The sequence below is a fragment of the Bombyx mori genome, chromosome 15 (assembly GCF_030269925.1).
Source record: "Bombyx mori chromosome 15, ASM3026992v2".
Classification (NCBI taxonomy): Eukaryota; Metazoa; Arthropoda; class Insecta; order Lepidoptera; family Bombycidae; genus Bombyx; species Bombyx mori.
The window spans coordinates 1999986-2017475 of NC_085121.1; the positions used below are offsets into that span (position 1 = coordinate 1999986).

At 35.3% G+C, this 17490-nt stretch overlaps 1 protein-coding gene across 8 annotated transcripts in view; it reads left to right on the top strand.

Moving 5' to 3' along the window:
• LOC101742065 (cysteine-rich with EGF-like domain protein 2) overlaps positions 1 to 17490 on the top strand; it is a 116750-nt gene that overhangs the window by 16434 nt on the left and 82826 nt on the right. The window contains exon 1 of one of the 8 annotated variants that reach the window (XR_009974948.1): positions 10089 to 16339. The exons of the other annotated variants lie outside the window; for them this stretch is intronic. The gene's annotated coding sequence lies outside the window, so the exon portion shown is untranslated. Of the gene's footprint in view, positions 1 to 10088; positions 16340 to 17490 lie in introns of those variants that run through there. 8 annotated transcript variants of the gene reach the window in all.

The following is a 17490-nucleotide window of genomic DNA, read 5'->3' on the forward strand; positions in this document are numbered from 1 at the left end:
AAGATAAGTGAAAGTGAGTTTTCAAGTTTTAGCTTCGCTGATAACCCTCTTGAAAATTATAATATGTTTTTGAGTATTTTACATGACATATTAATGACTTTTGACAAAAAGTGTTACTCGCACAGAAAACGGATTTATTCCAAAGCTGTTCCTTGGTGGAATGCTGATTGTGACCGCGTAGTTTTACAAGCCAAAGTTGCTTTATTATCGTACAAGCATTATCCAAATATGGAAAACTATATTATTTTTAAAAAGCTGGACGCTTTGAAGAAAAGAACTTTATATGATATAAAACGTTCAAGCTGGATGAATCTTTGTTCATCATTCAATCGAATGACTTCGAGTAAAATTATTTGGGATCACATTCGTAGATTTAAGCACGCTAAACTCAATAATATTTCTACGTCTTCAAGTTTTTTTCAAAATTCCGCTAATGCATCTTTGTTTTTGGATTCGATAGCTGGTTCTGAGAATGAAATTTCCGAATCTAAGTTACAAGATTTTTTTAACAGCCACGGAAAACCGGAGGCTCAATGGCTGGTAGACCCATTCTCTATGGGCGAATTTGCGACTGCGTTAGAAAATAAAAAGGAAACCTCCCCTGGTCCTGATTTCATCCCTTATAAAGTAATCAAAAATCTTCCCCAGTATGCCAAGGAAATTTTATGTCAAATATTTAATGATCTTTGGCAAATCAACTGTATTCCTCCGATTTGGAAAACTCAACATGTAGTACCGATTTTAAAGCTTTACAAGGATCCCAACTGTATCAATTCTCACAGACCCATTTCTTTAACTTCTTGTTTTTCGAAAATTTTCGAAACTATGTTAAAAAACAGGTTAGAGTGGTTTACTGAAAATAACAACTTAATACCAAGTACTCAATACGGATTTCGTAAAGGTAAAAGTACAATAGATAACTTAAGCTGTTTGATTGGCGATATTAAAAATAACTTCCATAATAATCAATTTACATTAGCGGTATTTTTGGATATTAAAGGGGCTTTTGATAATATAGATCATTCCTACCTTATTGAAAGTCTACATTCGTTAGGCTTTCCAGGACATGTTCTGTTCTGGCTGTACAATTTCCTGAACAAGCGCTCTATGTTTTTGAAAATTAAATCTAGTTTATTTGGTCCTAAAATTTCTACAAAAGGTACTCCTCAAGGTTGCGTTTTATCACCTCTCATATTCATACTTAGTTTAGTATGTTTCATAAAGAAAATTCCAAATTCTGTTAAACATTTATTCTTTGCTGACGATCTTGTTCTCTATGTAAACTGTAATGATATTAAAAGTGGTGAATCGGTTATGAATAGTTGTTTGCGTAATATTTACGATTTACTTACAAATTCCCTAAAACTTGAGGTCAATATTTCCAAAAGTTCTGCAATTTTATTTTCCCAAAATGGATTGCATTACCCTAAAGTTTTATACAATTATGATATTATTCCTGCTCAATCTTTCGTAAAATATGTTGGTCTTTCTCTAGATTTTGATCTTTCGTGGAAAACTCATATTGATGTTATTTGTAAAAGGGCTGAATTAGGTTTGAATATATTAAAATCGCTAACTGGAATAAAATGGGGAGCTGATCCCAAAGTTTTAAAAACGATTTACATTGCAACAATCCGAAGCCATTTCGATTATGGCTGTATGTTCTTTTCGGACGCAAATTTTTCTATTCTTAAGAAATTAGATATTGTGCAAAATAGAGCATTACGAATAATTACTGGTGCTATGATGTCGTCTCCAATTAATTCCTTGGAAGTTGAGGCTGGTATTGTTCCTCTATTCATACGAAGAAGTTTTATATTAGATAATTATTGCCTTAAGCTTATTAGCCGTGATAATCAAGTAACTTACAGGTATTTGAAGTATGCAAATATTCCAAATTATAATTTAATTCCGCTTCCTAATTCTTCATCCATATCCAGTACCTTAACGTACTTGAATTTTGAATTTCAGGATGTGGTATTTTGGTCTACTCTATTGCCTTGTTTCGAATATAACTTTCATGACATGTTGAGAGATGTGGCTGTTGATCTAATCAAGTTTAAATCAAAAAATGATTTTCTGGAGTTCCTTGAAGATAGGACTGATTTTGTTAAAGTGTATACAGATGGCTCTAAAACTAAAGATAGATCTAGTTTTGCATTTTTTGATTCGTCCATGAACATAGGATCAGTTTATAAATGTAGTAATTTTTTCTCTGTTTTTTCGGCTGAAGTACTAGGTATTATATATGCTTTAGAGCACATTCGAGTAAATTACTCTGCAGGGGACAAAATTCTAATTCTATCTGATTCAATGAGCGCCTTGCAAGCTCTTAAAAATAAATGTATTAGTGCATCTGTAAATTATTTAATTTATAAGTTAAGAAGTTGTTTGAGTTCTTTGTATTTCAGAAATATATTTATTGAATTTTGCTGGGTGCCAGGTCACTCTGGTATTGTGGGTAATGAATTTGTTGATAAACTAGCCAAATCTACAAAAGATATAAATATTTCCGATTTTAAAGTTCCGTACTCAGATTTAGTTTATTCAATTAAACAAAATATGATGAAACGTTGGTCTAATTACTTGTCTAAGTCCAGAGAAACGAAAGGTAAATGGTTAGCTGAAATAGTCCCAGTACCTAGTACTAAATCTTGGTTTGATAATTTTAGATTCTTCCCGGGAAGAGCCTTTATATCGATTATTTGTAGATTACGTATAGGCCACGGCCATTTTCCTGCGCATCTTTTTAGATTAAAGTTAAGTGAATCAGCTGCATGTACTTATTGTAACTCTGGCATGTGTGATCTAGATCATATTTTTTTTAATTGTCCTGAATTCAATCAACATAGATTATTGTTTAATGCATTATGTAAAGACACAGGCTTAAAATCTATTCCTAATTCCATTCAAGGTATTTTAAAGCTTCCACAACTATTTTCAATAGTGTATAATTTTGTACTTCACACTATAGGACGACTATGAATGTATAATTCATGAATGTATCATAGGTCTCCTGCTTATGTGCAAGTTTAATTTTTTTTTTTATAACGACTCATGTTCTTTTTTGTTGTTTGTTGAAAGAAAACTTGTATTTTTTTATAGTAAGTTCTTGCAATTCATTTTGTCATTAATTTGTTGTTTTCAATGATTTGTAATTGTTTCTTGGTTTGGTTTGTTTCTTTTATTTGTGTTTTTATTGTAAGTTCTAGTTCATGTACTATTTTTTTGTAAAATTAGTTTAAGCTGATGGCCGTGTTGCCAATGCTTTCAATAAATTAAAAAAAAAAAAAAATAGCTAATAAGCTATTAGTAAATCCAAAATGTATGGTTTTTTTTTAAATAGCATACTTCCGTTAGCACTAGGATCTATAAATATAATAAGTACCGTAAAATGGGGCGATTAGGGACAAATTCCAACTTTATGAGCAATTTTAAGGTAGTTGTTGATGTATATAATGCTATATCAGGATCAAAATGATTGAGTCTTGGGGGCATCTTTGTTGTCTAATTTAAAATTATGCAACTAGCATTCCAGTTTAAGCAAAAAATGCAAAAATAGGTGTAATCCCTATTTACCCGAAAATTGCGGTTAATAGGGACGAAATGAGAAATTTGCTAGGGTTGGCACTACTTTTATTTTTATATGTAGTTTTAATTTATTTATTTATTTAGTTGCACCAACAAAGTGATCATCAATAAAAAAAATTGAAAAACTGAAAAAATTACATGGCAGACATCACCTCAATTATAGGTGCAATCGACAGTGGTGATATTTCTATCTGGGTTAAGAGATTAGGTGTGTCGGTTATTCCATGGATTAATCAGATGAATACCCCCACTCTGAACAAATATTAAATATTTTATTATGTATTACTTAGACATTTTTGTCCACCTTGAGATTTCATTGATCTTGTTACATGTCTCTGCAAAATCGACTTACTTATATTAAATTGCTTATCTATTTCAACTAAAGACTTATTCCCAATTTCGCGTCGAATAAACCAGATTTTTACCAACAAATTTAAAAAATATTGTTATAACTACATAGACAACCCTACAAACCTGTACCTATTTATACTTAGGTCGTTTCCATTTCACGTATTCTCATCCCAATTGACCCCTTTTTCGTTGTTATTTGTACCTAAGACGTCCCCAATATCCCCAAAAACAACAGATTTTTACATGTATTTTTATTTAATCAAATACATTAAAACCAATAACAACTGAGACTTACCTTTAATATATATGCTGGTTCAAACACTAAATAACGTTTATAAATCATAGTCGTCTTCTATTATTATCAAATAAATAAAAGAGAGCAAAGTTTCTAGCACTAAAATAATTACCACCACAGGAAGTTAATTTGAAACGCGATTTTTTATGAGTTAGCAGCTATTATCATGCATATTCAGAGTTGTTTTGTGAACTTTCAACATTCTACTATTAAACTACAAAAAATGGAAGATTTTGCAACGAATATAAAACTTATATTGAGCGTCGAAAGATTTTCCCGGTTTTTTCCCGATTCGCCTTTCAATCCCTAATCGCCCCATTTTACCGGTACGCAAATCTAAAAATAGAATATTGTTTTTAAAAGTTGTGTCAACCTATGTTTTTTTGTTTAATTAGGTACAATTGAGAAGGCTTAGTTACGGGTTCATAATAATATATGCGTTCTTGTTTTTTTTTTATGACAATTGGTTTCTTACGATGCCATTGTTGCCAGTATCGAGTTATCCTAAAACCCTCAATTATTAAATACTCGTACGCATGTAACTCTGTTATACGAATAATGACATGGAGCGATAAGAGATGAAGTTGACTTGTTTAAAACCGTATGGTGTGAAATAAAATTAAACCGTGATGAGATCGGATGAAATAAGTCTCAGTAACATGTTTGTTATTTAATAAGACTTCACTGGCCTTTTTGGAGGAACTCGAGGGGCTCCGTCCAGCGATTTTGTTTTATTTTCCTCCACTTTGACCGATGTTAAACGGTTACTAAGCCACAAATATTACATGTTTAAGCCTGAAGAAAAACTTCTAACAAGAAAAAAATGCAACTTTGGTCCTCTCGCTCCCGCCAAAAATTACGATTTTGTATTTTCTTATCATTGAAATCATTTTGAGAATAGCCTCTTTTTCCAAAATATCTAAAGCAAACAAACGAGAGAGGGCAAAACATAAAATTAATTGAAATCTCGAGGTGCCAGTCTATAATAATCAAATTTCGATCTTTGGACGAACAATACACGAAAAAGTAAACCGCTGCAATATAGCATTTTTTTAATAAATAATAATCAAGTCAATGGCTTTTCAGACGTTTGTTTGCTTCGTAATATTCAACCTTCATTAAATTATCAGAATTCGTTTCCATTTGGACGCTCCAGTGTGACATTTAAATGTAAGGGAAGGGTCCCAAACTGTGCATTTTAATATGTTTATAACGCATCGATGATCACCCTCACATCTACCCAAATTGTGTCGTTTTTTGCTTACATTAACCGTATTTCACATTAAAAAATAGTGATGAGAATAGGTAGTGTTAAATATTTAGTGTATTATTTAGGCGGAATTTTCCTTAATATGTCGATAAAAAATAGTTTGACAACTAGCCAAATTTTGATAAAGGCATTTAGTTTAAACAGCCTCAAATAATGTTGGTTCGCGACCTCTGCTAAACGTATCGATCGTTACTTCACAATGTTGTGTTATTTGCCTAAGTGGCCCGACGTGGTGCAATAAGTTAGAGCGAGAATAATTTTATAACAGATCCAATATTAGTTTTAAAACTAGAATATATTTAAATCAAATAAGATGGTACAGTTTCGGTTTGAAGGGCGGGGCAGCCGTTGTAACTATACTTGAGACCTTAGAACTTATATCTCAAGGTGGTTGGCGCATTTACGTTGTAGATGTCCATGGGCACCAGTAACCACTTAATACCAGGTGGGCTCGTCCATCCATCTAAGCAATATAAAGAATAAAAAATAAACTATCGTTGTAAGATTTATATGCACTAGTCTGTTTTTATTGGACACTAGCGAACCGCCCTCGCTTCGCTTCGGAAACATTAAAACACACATGAAACAAAAAAAAAAAAAAAAATTTTTTAAAAAAAAGTAGCCTATGTTCATCAGGGACAATGTCGGCTTCTAATGAAAAAAGAATTTTTCAAATCGGTCCAGTAGTTTCGGAGCCTATTCGAAACAAACAAACAAACAAATCTTTCCTCTTTATAATATTAGTATAGATGGTTTAGTTTCTTTTACTAGATGAAAATGTTAATTTTTTGCTTATTTTTTTAATTGGCGTCGTCATGGTCTAATAGATCGGACGTCCAGTGCATTTGTATCGAGCGATGCAATTGTGCCGGTGTTCGAGAATCCCGTGGGCAGCTACCAACTTTTCTAATGAAATATCTAGGTACTTACACATTATCACGATTTAATTTCACAGTCAAGAAATATCATCGTGTAATAAAAATCGAACCTGCAAAATTGTAATTTGCGTAATTACTGGTGGTAGGGCGTCTTGCGAGCCCGTACCAGATGGTACCTACCACCACCCTGCTTATTTCTGCCCTGAAGCAGTAATGCGTAAGCGCGACCTTCTCTACCCATCTTAGCAATAAAACTAATTTGAACACAAACATATACCAAAGATTTGCCTCATGTTAAATGGGTTACCGAAACTTCAAACTAATAAATATGATAAAGTGAATGCGAAATTTTGGAAACTTGAAGTCTCAATTACGTTTGAGCTAGAATTGTAAGTATTTCGTTGTTGTACTTAGAGTCACAGAAATGTCTATTCAGAGTTATTGTAATTGATTCGGAGACTTGCAGTTGAACAAAAGAAACCGATAGAAAGTATTAGTCGTGCATGAGAAGGAGCAATACGGGTACCCTCCCCATCAGATGCTGCAGGCTTTGATTCAATAGTGGGCGTTTTTCGGCTCATCATTTATATGTACATCAAGCTTTGATGTCGTCAAGGAAATTAACAAACATTTCAAAGTAACTGAAAATAGTACAGTGTTCCAAATTCCATAGGTAATAGATATGAATTATGCTAAAACAACAAAAAAAAACGCGCATAGATTAAATTATAATACGTATTATATACGTCGTTATATATCCCTTAAGAACAGGACTAACATAGTATACCGTATGTTTAGTAAGTAATTTTAAAGACAATAAAACAAAACTTTAAGTTGAAGCGTTTAGTTTTTTTTTACAATTTTTGTTACACATTCTGTGCATCTCCATTTGAACTGTTTATTTAGTACACGATTAAAATTTATTCTCAATACGTGCCTGTCAATCCTAGACTTGCCTTAGGTCGTTCGTTCGATGCTCCATCACGAAACCTCCGGGGCTACACGAAAACATCTGACATTCTTGTGTTTCAAATAACATAGTGCATGTAGGTATTTATTACAAACATTTTTAAAGGACTGTTTATATTGTGTTAGATTTTTTTTATTGCGGTATTAAAATTACATGAACTCCATATTATTTCAAGTAGTTACTGGGCTATCGACAACAAAATGTTGTCTTGTTGTCAAAATTTATTTTAGTTATGGATGTCTATGGGCTCTAGTAACCACTTAACACCAGGTGGGCTGTAGCTTGTCCACCAATCTAAGCAATAAATTAATAAAAAATTAGAATGCCCCTTGAGATAAGTTTTGCGATGACTTTTTAGGTTATTACTACACGCTTTCCCGCACGAGCATCAATTAATTAAGATCGAAAAAAATATTTAATAATTTTTTTTTAAAACGTTGAACGCTATAACAGATACCATGTATTTCACGGCATATTTTCCTCTCTCCACACCAAAATAACAAGAATCGTGCAAAAATCGTTAAGGTGTTTTTTTTTTACAAATAATGTCCAGAGATAACTCAAAAGTAATAGCCAACTATAAAAAAGAGTGAGTTGTCATTACTTTCGAAGATATGTCAAATGGCAAACACACGGTGTCCAACGCGGTCCCACCCGAACCCTACTTACAGGTGGTACAGGCTGCCTCAGCTCAAAGGACCAAACATGGTTTCTAGTCTAGCGTTAAACATGCTAATTATGATTAAATTTTAATTTATTAAATAGACAACTAAATTACAGAAACATTGCTATTCCATGTTCGAAGATACAAGAAATGACGAATGTATAATTACAGAGTGACAAATAATTAGGTATGAAAATAAATATAGTTCGCGGTACTCGGCTTTCTGTGGACACAAGTGCGGCGTGTTACTCAACTTAGTACAGTAGTAAGTACATACGTCCGAAGGAAAGTAAAGATGTTCTAGATTACACTGTTTTAGTGTTCACAATTATTCTGTTTAACATCTTTTATGTTACAAAGGTACGTACGGGTTGAAACACTCGCATATTTCATTAATAAGACAATGCCAGCACACGTAAGATCTTCAAGATGACATAGATTTGCAAAGATAGCCAAAATTCCATGGTCTTCTGCATAGTTGTTATCTACTAAGTGATAGGGTGGATTATCAGCCCGAATATTTTAAAAATTGCTACCAATTTTTTTTTCTACCTTAGCTGATGATTTAGATAGACCATATCAGCCTCACCGGGATAAGCAATTTCAACGAAGGCTGCTTGCTTACGCGAACTTAACTTATGCGTAGCTGTTCGATTTGGATTCCAAACAAACTTATATTTCAAACTAAGCAGCATGATTAATGTTTATGGACTCTCTGAACCGTTTACCTGACAATCAACTTGTGTAGCAACTTCATTTGCCAAAATACATTATTAAACAAAAGTTAACTGAGAAATAAATGATTTAAAAATAAGGTAATATAAAAGTACTTGAAAACGTAAAATAGCATTTTTTTATGTGATCTTAGTCTAAATATTAAGCCGACGTAATAAAACCATTAAGTATTATCATCTTGATCTTTTTTCCTTGATATATGTGCTAATTTCCAAGTTGCCATTCAGATCCAGTGGTAGATTTAGCAAAGCGCTACCAGCTCTCCTGCCAGATTTTGGCAGTCTCCAGACTGAGCCCCGTGAGCTCGCCTGCACGTTCAATGAAGTTATCAAAACCCCTCGAAGTTACTAGCAATAGGTAGGCCAAAAAATAAACCCAAGTTGATCGGAGTGTTGAAGTTGGTAAGAACAATATTGAGGGTTTTTTTTTTAATTGACCTTGTAGGATGACGAGCATACGGCCCACCTGATGGTGAATGGTTACCGTCGCCCATGGACTTCAGTAATGCCAGGGGCAGAGCCAAGCCGCAGCCCATTATGTACATATATTAAGCCGAGTGAAATCTTGTTGAGAAAATTGAACTTTGCTTCAAACTACTGTTTCACTTGTGGTATTGCGGATTGTGTGGTAGTGTGAAAACCAACTAACACAAGATGTGTCGTATGATGGTCGACCAGCTTGGTATCTATCATAAAAAAAAACTTTCAATTTAAATTTTGTACGTTCAGATAGATCCATAGAGAATAAGAGTGCGATGACCGGACGATTAGCTGCGCCGTTTTTATATGGACGTGGTGCGACTGACGCAGGATGTCGCTACGTGACTTATTTACCTTCCACATCGTGTACAGGCAGGACGTGAATGTACAAAGAGTGTAAAACAAGAACAATTTCAAATTGAATACTTTTTAGTGACATGCTGTTTTTTTTTCAATGCTTTTACTTTACTCTATAGACAGGTCTTCTTTTTTCAAACATTTATTCTGCCAGATGCGATCGACGTATTTTTTTATCGCTTTAGCTTGGCAGACATCGTGATAATTGATTAACAGAGATCATGGATATTAATGGCGCCAATCGCCATGAATGCTGAGACATGGGAACGAAGTCTTCAATGTTAATGACATTCATACTTTTGTGTTAGTCACTTAATACTGAATGGGTAATTTTGGGTGTTTCTAATGTCTGGCATATGATTGCTTCCCGGCATAAATTGGCAAGCAGGTGGTAACCATGCGGGCTCTCAACATGCTCAACGACAGGACTGTTAACCGTTGTGGGGAAGATTACGGGTAGTCTTAAAAGCCCGGTAGTTAGGGTGAAAACAACATCTCTGTTGGGACTTCCTTTTCCTTATTCCTTCCTCAATCCCCTATCCACGCCATCTGTTGACACTACAAGAAAAACTATGCGCGTATGAAAATGGCGCGAAGTGTGTAAAAAAAAACTAAAACATGGTGCCGGTGCAAAAACAATAAAATTGTGAATTGTTGATCAATCAGCACATATAACTCTCGCCAGTGAGAAAATTGAATAGTGCATCAACGAAATACAGAGTGAGTCCTAAAACTTATCCTTTTCCCAGTCCCAAACATCTAAATTCAAAACATATTTAGTGGTCCGTTTCGAGCGCGAATAACCTATGGTAACTAGGGGCATATTCGTTAGAAAACTCTAGTTATACATTTCATTTCGCTTTAATCTTATCCTAATAACAATATAACTATAATTTATAATATTATTTTACTATTTAAAGCATAAAATAACAATATATTTTTTATAAATCTCAAGTGACGTAGGTAGTTCAAAAAATTTCTCGGTTGTAAAAATAGAATTCATTTGCATCATAATTTTTGTATTCAAATTCTAATTATATTTCTATATTTACTATAATTTACGTATTCTATAATGTCAGAACTCAAATTAAAACTCCTAACAAGTCAACGTGAATATGTTTTTAAGGACATACAAATACTTTATAACTTATCACAACAAATTGCATCAGATTCGTCAAAATTATCTCAATTCAATGTTCGATACAAACGTCTAGATGTTTTACGGCAAGAATATTTAGATCTAACTAATCAAATAAATGCGATAAAACTTGAAATTAATCCTAAAGACAAAATCGATATGCAAGTTGTTAAGGCATTTGACGACATGTATTACGCGATATCGGAAGCGTCTAACGCCGACCCCGGCGACGCCGGCGCACCCGCGTCGCATTACATCTCACCCAAGCCGTTTGGTCAGCAAGTACGTTTACCAAAAATTAATTTAATCAAGTTTGATGGTAGAATTGAGCAATGGCGGACTTTTTATGATACATTTACGTCGCTTGTACACGAGAATGAGAATATTACAGCAATTGAGAAATTTCATTATTTAATATCGTGTCTATCGGGTGCTGCTTTATCGATTGCCAAAGGGGTACCTGTTACATCTGATAATTATCAAATAGTTTTCGACGCACTAGTGGGTCGATTTGAAAATAAAAGATTATTAGCTACATCTTATTTAGACAAAATTATACAATTTCAGCAATTAAAAAGTTCTAACATTAATGATTTATTGACATTAAATAATTTATTATACGAAAGTGTCAATGCCCTCAAGGCAGTAAACATTCCTAATCTTGGTGAATTTATATTATTCTATTTGGCGTCCCGTACTTTAGACAGTGACACTCGTAAAAGATTTGAATCAAAGTTACAGGAAAATTCAAATAACCTACCTACTATAAACGACTTACTAACTTTTTTACAAAACTATGTTAAGATACTAGAGGTTAGTGAACCAAGCTCGTCATCTGTTGTACGTATACAACAAACTAATAAACAACTCACAAATTATAAGAGTGCACCTCGCAATGAATGTTTTTCTAAAAAACCTTATTTGAAATCAACATCATTGCCCGTTAATTCAAATATATCTTCAAGTGTCAACACCGGCGCACCGTGTAGCTGTTGTGAACAACAACATAATCTATATAAGTGTCCTAAATTTCAAGCTTTAGGCATACAAGACCGGCTTAATTTAGTGACATCAAAATCTTTATGTAAAAACTGTTTACGCCCAAATCATAACATTAACAAGTGTTATTCAAAATTAAATTGTTTTACTTGTGGACAACGACATCATACGCTTCTCCATGAGGTCAATACAGCTGTGAGTGGCATGGTCACAGTTGACGTACGCCCGGACGAGATCACACGTAATCCTACCTTCGAGTCTAGCACTGCAGCCTCCACTAATGCGTATGTGGGCTACAGTCGCTCGGTAGTTCTGTTGGGTACTTGTGTAGTTCGCGTTCGTCATCCTCGCAGTACTAATCAATCATTTCTTGTACGTGCGTTGATTGATAGTGGTGCTCAAGATTGTTTCATTACCAAGTCATGTTGTCAACGTTTGGGCTTACCATTACGTCGCTGTCCATTAGCCGTAGTTGGTCTAGGTCAAAATGCTGTACATCACGTGACTGGAGTTACTTCTTGCACTGTACTTTCTCGTACTTCAGAAGATCCTCATTTCAACATTAATCCTATCGTAGTAAATACTATAACGAGTAAAATGCCTGCTACAAACTTACCTAGTAATCTTCGTGAATCTTTTAAACATCTGGTCCTCGCAGATGAGAATTTTGATAAACCATCAAATGTAGATTTACTACTCGGCGCAGAACTGTTCCATAGTATTTATGACGGTCAACGCGTTCAGCCCAGTCATGATCTACCGGTAGCTTTACACAGCGTATTTGGTTGGGTCATCACCGGTAAAATTGATACAAACCATTTACCTCCGCCAACAATATCTTCTCTCTTAGCATCCACACGTTCTCTGGACGAGGGACTCAAGCGATTCTGGGAGATCGAAGAACCTCCAAATCAGGTTATCTTAAACCCTGAAGATATTAAATGTGAACAAATGTACTCAAATCTAACGTATCGTAATCCTGACGGCAGGTATGTTGTACCTATGCTTCTCAAAGAACCTATCAGTCAACTAGGCGATTCTTTCAACCAATCTTTCTCTCGGCTCGTTAACCTAGAACGACGCCTTGATCGAAACTTAGAGTTGAAAAAAGAGTACACCGCGTTTATGCGCGAATACAAGTTGTTAGGGCATATGGAGCTTAGCGCTGACTCGAATAAAACCGGGCAGTATATAATTCCTCATCATTGTGTCGTTCGTCCGGAAAGTACAACGACTAAACTTAGGGTTGTATTTGATGCTAGCGCCAAAACTACCAATGGCAAATCTCTTAACGATCTTGTATATACTGGTCCAAAACTTCAAAACGATATAGGAGATATACTTACAAAATTTCGGTTGCATGCTGTTGTTTTTACTGCCGACATCAGTAAGATGTATCGAAACATCGAACTCAGGCCAGAAGACCGAAGATGGCAGCATATACTTTGGCGCGATTCTCCTTCTGATCCTGTAACTGAGTATGAGCTGAAAACGGTAACCTACGGGGTTACGAGTTCCCCTTATCTGGCAATACGTACTCTGCATCAATTAGCCTCTGACTACGAAAAAGAGTGGCCCTTAGCTGCTGCTAGTCTTCGTCATGATACTTTCATGGATGACATCACTGTTGGAGCTACATCTATTGAAACTGCACTGAAACATAAAGAAGAGTTAATACAAATGTTAGCGCGTGCTAAGTTCGAATTACGTAAATGGAGTAGCAACTCACCCGAATTCCTCACCCAGATACCAACGGAACATTGTCAAGTTCCAAAAACATTTTGTGATGAAAAACAAAAACAAAGTATCAAGATTCTTGGAGTCCAATGGGATCCAGCTGATGATAACTTTACTTATGCTTTATCAGAACTCGCCCCAGGGAATACAAAACGTGCTATTCTATCAAACGTCGCCAGAATTTATGATCCACTCGGATGGTTGGCCCCAATGGTTCTAATAGCTAAGCTTACCTTACAAGAACTATGGCGTCTTCAGCTTGACTGGGATGAAACTGTACCGTCAGATATGTTGTCTCAGTGGCATCTATTTACATCTGAGTTTCACTATCTGAAGGATGTTAAAATTCCTCGACTAATTGTACCTCTTCATTCAAAATCATACGAACTTGTAGGTTTTTGTGATGGATCTACCAAGGCTTATGGTTGTTCTGTGTACTTACGTATAACTACCGACAGTGAAATTACATCTCACTTGCTTATTGCAAAATCTAAAGTAGCTCCATTAAAAGTTCTTACTGTCAACCGATTGGAGCTATGTAGTGCTGTATTACTAGCAAAAATGTTGAAGCATATTAGTAATTTACTAAATGAAACTCAAACCTCAAACATAACAATTTCAAAGATATGGGCATTCACTGATAGCTCAACTGTACTATCATGGCTGCAAACAGCACCTCATCGTCTTAAAACTTTCGTTGCACACCGTGTCGTGAAGCTGTTAGATAATTTGTCTGTCGAAAATTGGTATCACGTGTCAACGTATGATAATCCAGCAGATTACTGCAGTCGTGGTCTTACCTGCTCTCAGCTTGTGGCTTGTTCCACTTGGTGGACAGGACCCAAATGGATAGTCTCGAATTCTTCTACATGGCCGGTGTCTGAAAAATTACCTTATTTAAAGGAATTAGCCGAAGTAAAATCCAGCTTCTTGTGCCATGTTCTTTTGGAATGTTCTAACAATAGTATTCTAACTCAGTTAATTGAGAAGTACTCTTCATTGTTGAGGCTACAACGCATCTTTGCCTGGTGTCGACGTTTTATTGCAAACGCAACTCGTCCGCCAGAAAAACGTATCAAATCTTTTTTAACTTTTACAGAACTAGAAGACTCTCTCTTTACCATTGTAAAACATGTTCAATCTCTTACATTCGCTAGCGAAATTAGTGCGATTAAAAGTGGAAAATCTTGTTCTCGCACTATAATAAAGTTAGCGCCAATTCTAGATCAACGGGGTCTGTTACGAGTGGGGGGACGATTAAAAAATGCAAACTTGCCACAATCAGCTATAAATCCGTTATTGTTGCCAAAAACCTCCCATCTTTCTCTGATTATTATTGATTATTACCATCGTTTATTTCTACACTGTGGACCTCGTGCGTTACAATCTTTAATTCAAAGAAAATTTTGGATCCTAGGTATTCGTAATCTTATTAGATCGCGGCTTTCAAAATGCATCACTTGTTTTAAAGTAAATCCTGTACCTTTTCAACCTGTAATGGGTGATCTTCCCTCTATCCGAGTTCAAGCAGCTCGTTGCTTTCAAAATATAGGGGTCGACTTTGCAGGACCTTTTATCGTGAAAGAAAGTCGCAGACGAAATGCCAAAACATATAAAACTTATGCCTGTATATTTGTCTGTCTAGCGGTTAAGGCGATTCATATCGAATTGGTAACTGAGCTCTCCACCTCGGCCTTTATTGCTGCTCTAGATAGGTTTGTGTCCCGTCGTGGTTTATGTAGTACCATTATTTCGGATTGTGGTTCGAATTTCGTGGGTGCTAAACGCTATCTTAGCGAGATGCATCAATTAATGCTAAGTAAGAATCTTGAAGTTGAGTCTATTTTGATAAACCGAGGAATCCAATGGAAACTAAACCCGCCAACCGGAAGTCATTTTGGAGGTATATTTGAAAGTGGGGTAAAATCGATGAAGTATCACCTGAAACGTGTAATCGGAAGTCAAATCCTAACCTTTGAAGAGTTAACAACGATTCTTACCAAAATTGAAGCTATTCTCAATTCACGACCATTAATTTCGGTATCTTCTGACCCCAACGAGGTAGACGTATTGACACCTGGGCATTTCTTGACAGGGAGCCCTCTAGTGAGCTTACCCGAGCCTCTCCTTGCTGATATACAAATGTCAGTTCGTTCTAGATGGCAGATGCTACAAAAGCTAACTCAAAGTTTTTGGCGTGTCTGGCATTTGGATTATCTTCATACATTACAGCAACGCGCTAAATGGTTTAAACAACACGGTAACGTTAAGCTGGGAGATATAGTTATGATCGTGGATCAAAACCTTCCACCGTTGGAATGGCGTATCGGCAGAATTAGCATAATTCATCCCGGTTCTGATGGCGTAGTACGGGTTGTCAGTGTCCAAACAGCTCACGGTCTGCTGCGCCGACCAGTTACAAAGTTGTGTCCTTTGCCAATTCACGAAAACTTGTAACCTTTATAATTTACTTTATACTATTATCTAATTTAATATAATAGTTTATTTATTCACATAATTATTATTTTTATCTTAATTATTACTTTATTCTTAGCATATTATTATCTCTAATTCACTAGGTACCTTAGTTACCACAGCTTATTATCTTATTAAAATCTTTTGAAATCCTCCAATGATTTCAAGTGGGGGGAAATGTTGGGACTTCCTTTTCCTTATTCCTTCCTCAATCCCCTATCCACGCCATCTGTTGACACTACAAGAAAAACTATGCGCGTATGAAAATGGCGCGAAGTGTGTAAAAAAAAACTAAAACATGGTGCCGGTGCAAAAACAATAAAATTGTGAATTGTTGATCAATCAGCACATATAACTCTCGCCAGTGAGAAAATTGAATAGTGCATCAACGAAATACAGAGTGAGTCCTAAAACTTATCCTTTTCCCAGTCCCAAACATCTAAATTCAAAACAATCTCCTAGGTACTTACGTCACTAAAGTCGATACGTCACCGAATTAAAAACAATTTCACTAAACAATTTTGCTAGAGATTACAAGCATAATTATAGTTAATCTAAATGCAGTTATTTAAACAATGGCTCTTGTATTCTAAAACAATGTAAATTATTTGCAATGCAATACAAGTAGGCCTCATAGGACACATTCTGTTGGTATTCGAAGCAAACACTCACCACACCTGCGTTACGAAACTTCGAACGCGACTCGCAACTCGCAAGGCGGCACGCAAGGTTTTGGCGCTGACGTAGGCGCGGTTGTCCGCCCACTGGCCACCTCTGCCTTAAAGCCGAGAACTTTTTTATTAATATCACTTATTCTGTGTTTGGTAGTAATCGATTAGTAATGTAATCCTTAATCGATTCCAATCGAAATCGTTCTAATGTATTGTAATAAAAGTATAAGATATTGGAATTTAAAAGTAGATTTTGATCGGGGTAAATAATAATCAAAGTAATATAATCATTGAGTTTAAAATAAGAAGGCTGTGAATTATACGATTGAAATTACTTCAACATTGACGATTTTTCGAACCGTTGAAATTGATAGAATTTTGTGCAACAATGCTTTCAATTATAGAGTAGGTTTTTGATCTGTCAAATATAATCTGTTGAATTTGTAGTTAGGCCGTAAAGAAATACCACCGGATCGGAAACGCGACCCACTGAGAAGGTCCGATAAGAAACTCAGTGGGCTCGTCTATGGGTTAATTTACTGGTCGAACCCTTCGTCGCAAGCGACAGGTTCGTCGAGGACGGTGACCGGAAATCGGATGAAGAATACGCAAATGTATCGGTTGAACAAACAAGTACATATGTATACAAGTATTGTTTTAATCCTAGATTTTTGAATAATAATATTGAGATTAAAAAGAGTGTACCTACTTAACCTGCAACTTTTAAACACAATACAACAAAACTACAATGCCCAAAGATAATATTTATTATTTAATGTTCAAACACAGCCAAATCAATTAAACCACAAAAAAAGTTGAGTGGAAAAACATTGACTAGCGTTGCATTTTGCGCGGGAATTAATGCGTTCCGTTTTACGGC